Raw genomic sequence first — 6,008 nt, 5'->3', positions numbered from 1 at the left:
GAAATTAATTCATAACTTGGGTGACATGCCAAAAATAATGACTGTTTATCATGAAGCACCCAAAAGCAAACTTGAATGAATTTAAAATTAATGAAACCAAAGATAAGATTCTGTCTTTCTATTATTACTGTGTTTTAATAGGAACGTGCCTTTCTGGAATTGGTCGTCAATTACTTCGTGAATTAATCATTTCCCATCCTTTTTTCTTGTATCTCAATTTGAATATAAAAGATATGAATTTTATTCTTCAGTCAATTGTAAAGAAAAGGTTTCAAATCTATAAAGCTACAAACACGAGAGATCATTTGCATACAAAGAGAACGACGGACGCACCCAATGATTGATAGGCAGTTTTTGCCTGACTTTATTAAATTTTTCAATCACTTAGTGTTTTTTTAACAAATTTTGGCACTTAAGGAGGTTAGGGGGTCAACCGATTATTTTTTATTAACCACCTGATATAACTGATTTTTTTAGATATGAATCTTGAACTGTCAACTATCACAAAGCAAAAAAATATTTCATAAATTTTAGATTTAAAATTTAATCATTTCTTTATATCTTTATATGGAGCTTTTTTCTGAAGGAGATCAAAATAGCTTAAAAATGGCAACGACAACCAAGCCTCGTTAAGGACAGATGGTACAAACAGAATATGGGTGTCTTGATTTCTATATATTTTTGGGCCTATTTTTGTTGCAAATGATACAGCTAATAATTAAATTTCCAAAATATTAAGAAATTGTAAACCCTCTATGGTGTTCAAAATCCTACCTTTCTGTAGCCAACCTTATCAATTTTTACAAAACTGTGTCACTTCAAATCTCATTTTGAATGAAAAATTAAAAGGTAAGCAGTTAAGCTTGTTCACTTTAGCTATTTAAACATGACTCAGGTGACTTTTTTCTCCAATTATTATTGCAAACATTTGTTTGCATTGTCTGTCCTAAGAGCTGAACACGATTCGTAAAAGGAATTTGTCCGCCATATTCTGTTGTTCACTTGCTATATCTAAGGGTCTCTATACAAGTCCGCTCAATTAGACACTTTCATTAAAATCAGTTGTCACCGTTGTAGACCAAACTATGCTACACAACACCCGGTAGCGAAAAAAAAAACTTTGTATAGTGCAGAACGGTTTGATATTAAACATAAAAAGGGTCCTTAAGTTCCGAAATGAGAATAGAAATCAAATTGAAAGTACCACTCCATAGTCTAGGACTTTTTTTTCACTGAAAATTGCCATCAGTCATTAAAGAATATTTTTTTGTTTAACTTGTATTTACTTTCAGAAGTGTTAAGTCCAACTTCGAAGAATGAAGGACATATTTCTTTGCTGCTGCCGTCGGTCCTCCAACAATTTCCGTTCATTTACTTCGCACAAGGTACACTTAAAGAAATGAAATTAAGTACATGTATATATTGTTATCTTAAGAATAACTAGACAGTGTACGGAGGTAGGGCGGTCAAGATACCGAGTACATGTAAGTACAAGAGGCCCACGGGCCTTATAGGTCAACTGAGTATCATGTAGCAACTTTCCAACAATTGAATTTGGTTCGTGGTTTGGAACCAGAGGCCATGAAATTCACAATTTTGAAAGAGACACCATTGCTTATCATAATTATATAATTAGCATGCTAACTCTGGTTACTTAACACCCGGAGGTAGATCAGAGTAACAAAGAGGAAATGCATTTCCTCTTTATAACCAGTTGTGCAACCAACCCACAGGAACCACTGACCCTAGGGCTACATATTTCAAAATTGTGGAAATTTTATCATAAATTGTATTCCATTATAAATGAGCAGAGAAGATTTTAAAAGAATGTATGCATTTTCACTATAAAATCACACGTCAAACAAAATATAAGGTCTTCAAAATACCACAAAATGAAATTATTTGCTATTTCAAACTGCTGAATAGTTAAAGATACACAAAACTTACTATTACATGTAGTTGTAGCGTTTGCTAAATCACACACAACAATATAAAAACCATGCATCAATCGCAATACACTTGTCAATGTGACGTCATCTCACAAAATGACGCAGTTTGTGCACAGTGAGAGGCTGATTAAGTCACATTTTGTACAATAAAAAATGTTTTTTGTTCTCAAATAATTAAAATAGTATTTGCAATTAAATCGAAGACCGTTAACTTGGATGCGATGTCTAACTTAGGGAGTGAAAGGTAGTGGATTGACCAATGCTAAAAATAGGAGAAATTCTCCCCAAAATGCGCAAAAACTATTGTGCCGTAAATTACACTTTTTTTATGGAAGGGAATTACCGCCAAAAGTCTATGTATCTTGCTTTAATTCTTATTCTGCCTACTTCTTTATGCTTTGTTATTAATGTAATTATATGTCACTTTATTGTTTTCGTATTCGTCTTCATTACATTTCACTTGAGCTTTTATCGTTCTTTATGTTGTCCTTACTTCTATGTTGCTTTATTCTTGTGAATACATTATACTTTCTTTTAATTTGATACTGTTTTTTAAATAAACTATCTTGATTATCTCGATTACGAACGTAAACTCAATCATGTAAACAATGCCGCCTAGCGTTATAATGCGGCACTAAATTCAATGAAGACGAATGTAAGTTGTCCGAATTTAGTGCCGCATTATAACGCTAGGTGGCAGGGTGTTCGCTATACGAGTGTTGGTAAAAATAGGTAAGCAAACCCGGACCGGGGTTATTAAAGATTTTTAAATTTTCTGCCTTATTACTTTATCAATGATGTTTGTTATAAGTTTAGGTATGTACCCGATAATGCCATTCCCTCGGAAAATGGTAAGATTAATTTCCCCTGGAAGACTGACTACATAGTAATGCTTCCTTCAGACGACTATTCAGTGAGACTTCCCCCGGGGAAGTTTCAATATATAGCTAGTCTTCCGTGGGGAATCTAGCTGTATATAGCAATTCGTCCCCCTTCATTGCAACCCCTCCCCCGAATATTTTTTTAAATCATAAAACAATGGTTATATCCTAACGTTTTCAGTTTTTTAAGAAAAGTTATACGTCCTACATGTACATGAGTCAATGTTTAAATGAAACCATTTAATAGTGGTTAATAATTAAATCATTTTAACCATTTAGTTTAACATAGATAATCTTCACGAGTACAAATGGATAATGAACCCCCCCCCCCCCCCCCCCCCCCCCCCCCGGATGCCCCCCACTCGGGTGCAATCGTCCGCGTGGCACCGTGGTTACGGCGTCTGCTCTAGGGTCACGAAACACAGTAGTAAGGAGTCAATCAATACGTCGTGGGTTCGAATCCCACTATGGGACCTAGAGTTCGGTCCTTCGGATGAGATCTAGAGCGTATTATTCGAGGTCTCGTATCGCAGTAGGTACTGGCCCGATAAAAGATCCCCCACTGCACAATGGCTATAAGTGCCGAGTATATAGGACAAATTTGCAGCTATCCACCGGCAAGAGGTGGCTTCTCCATTTGAGTTAAAAATTCTCCAATTTAAAGGGACGTATACAATCATACCCCCAAGTCTCAATATATATATATTGACTTCCGTCTGTACGACCTCCTATGGGGTAAGTTTCACCGGTAGAGGGGAGGATGCCACGAAACATTTTCCTAAACGTAACATACTTCTTACTACTGGAAAAGTTCAGCGAAAGGCTTGTTGCCCCTATCCCTTACACTTTTTGTTGCAGTACTTATCACATGCTAATACAATGTAGTCAATTCATATATTAAAGTAGTCATGTACTTAGTGGCATATGTACATATGAGTTATATTTGGTACTGAAAAAAAGTTGACGACCCCCCCCCCCACCACCATCAAATATAGAATTTTCAAGTTTTAAGATTTTTTTAACTCTCCTGAGTCCTGGCTGATGTATAATACGGTGTGTACTAAAAGATATTTCTTTTCTTTATTAAAAAGTGCTATTTCAATATAAAATATTAATGCATGAAAAAAGACTGGGGAGATTCTAGTATGCCTGGTGTGTAGCCTGGTTTCAACTTTGCCTACCAATAACACTCCTCACTCCTTTGCAAAGCCCCGTCCCTAGAATCACACGCATGAGCAATTACTATCTGTCGTGAAATAAAGTTCAGTTCAGTGGAACCAGTGACGGATTTAAGGAGGGGGCGCATCCGGCGCCCCCCACCCCCCTAAAATTGTCAAAGTTAACATAAATCACAGTTTCGTCTAAAAAATGTAAATATGCCTACTTGGTAGACCTCATTTTTACCCTACAAAATCTCTAGAACCCAGGGGCTTCCGGGGATTCGCCCCCTGAGCCCCCACCAGGACTTTGCCCTCGACCTACTGGGAGCCTCAAGGCGGCCTCCAGACCCCTTGCCTTCTTTTGGCGCCCCTCTAACTTCAATTCCTAGATCCACGCCTGTGAATGTTCTGAAAAACAACTCAATTTATAAATTTATAGAGGGGCATCTAGTATCAAAATATTTAACATTTTTATGTCAATTAAACTGTAAAGCGGGAATTCAATTATCCAACAAATAACTTTAGTGGAGTGATATTTTTTCAGGCGAGAGAACAGTGACGTAGCATCGTTTTTGAAAATTCAAGCTATCCGCTGAAAACAACTTGACAAGCAAAACAAAAAAATTAAAACAAAAATAAAACAAAACAAAAAAAAAACAAAAAACCATGGAAATTGTCCAAACTTGAAAATACATAGGCGTCTATCGGAAACGCAGAGAGAGGGGGGCTTAGCCCCCACTTTTTCCCAAAGTTAGACTTAGTATAGACATTGAACATTACTGCGTCGGTTTAGCCCCCCCCCCCCCCCCCCCACACACACACACACACTTTCCATGGACTCGATGTAGCATAGGTTTTAAATGTGGAAAGTGGTGGTGTTTTGAAAAAACAGAAATTGGCACTGAAATTTGACCCCCCCCCCCATCACCACCACCACACACACACGATATAGGATTTTTGTGTTTGGACAGTGGACATTTCTCTCTCTTTTTTTTTTTTTTTGGCTTGTCAAGTTTTTTTTTTGAAGGTCTAAAAAATATTTCTTACGCTTAACCCCCCCCCCAGCCCCAACTTTCACTTTGCTTCCGATGCCAATGAAATCATATTAAGAAGGCAGGAGGGTTTTGGGTTAGATTCAACTTCTTCTATAGTATCAAATTTATATGTTATCCCTACTATACTACATTAACCTTATTTGACCCTTACAAAAAGTGGGTCGGCCTTTCAATGAGCATATTCAGTAAAGTACCGGTATATAAAGTTATGTTTAAAAAAAGAGGCCGCTATTCCTGTGTGCCCAGAGGAAATAAATATGGAGTTTCCATCATTGGATCGGGTGATCGGATTCGGTCTTCAGATGTTCGATTGATAAAGTATTAAGGCAGAAAATTGAGAAATCTTTAATAACCCCGGCCCGGGTTTGCTTACCTAGTTTTACCATCACTCGTAGCGAACACCTCTGCCACCTAGCGTTATAATGCGGCACTAAATTCTGACAACTTGTATTCGTCTTCATTGAATATGCTTCATTGTTTGCGTGATTGAGTTAACGTTCGTAATAGATAAAATCATTGAAGAAACTGTATCAATTTAAAAGAAAGTAAAATGAATTAACAAGAATAAAGCAACATAGAAGTAAGGGCAAAATGAAGAAGGATAAAAGTCAAAGTGAAATGCAATGAAGACGAATATGAAAACAATAAAGTGACATATAATTACAATAATAACAAAGCATAAAGAAGTAGGCAGAATAAGAATAAAAGCAAGATACATAGACTTTTGGCGGTAATTCCCTTCCATATTTTTTTCATTACGGGATCTGTAGCGTTATGGTTAGAGAACAAATACCGGTATATAAAACAATAACGCTACAGATCTGCAGCTAACCTTAACTGTACTGCGTTCTTCCCAAGGACCATCAGGGACTGGAACAGCCTGCAAGAGCATGTTAAAGAAGTCAGTACCATATCGACGGCTTCAAGAAGCAGCTAATCAACACCATGGCTGCCTCCTATCAC

Source organism: Saccostrea cucullata, unplaced genomic scaffold, assembly GCF_032062105.1.
Source record: "Saccostrea cucullata isolate Sc308-1 unplaced genomic scaffold, CSIRO_AGI_Scuc_v1 ctg10173, whole genome shotgun sequence".
In the NCBI taxonomy this organism is placed as follows: Eukaryota; Metazoa; Mollusca; class Bivalvia; order Ostreida; family Ostreidae; genus Saccostrea; species Saccostrea cuccullata.
This window is presented reverse-complemented; position numbering follows the sequence as displayed.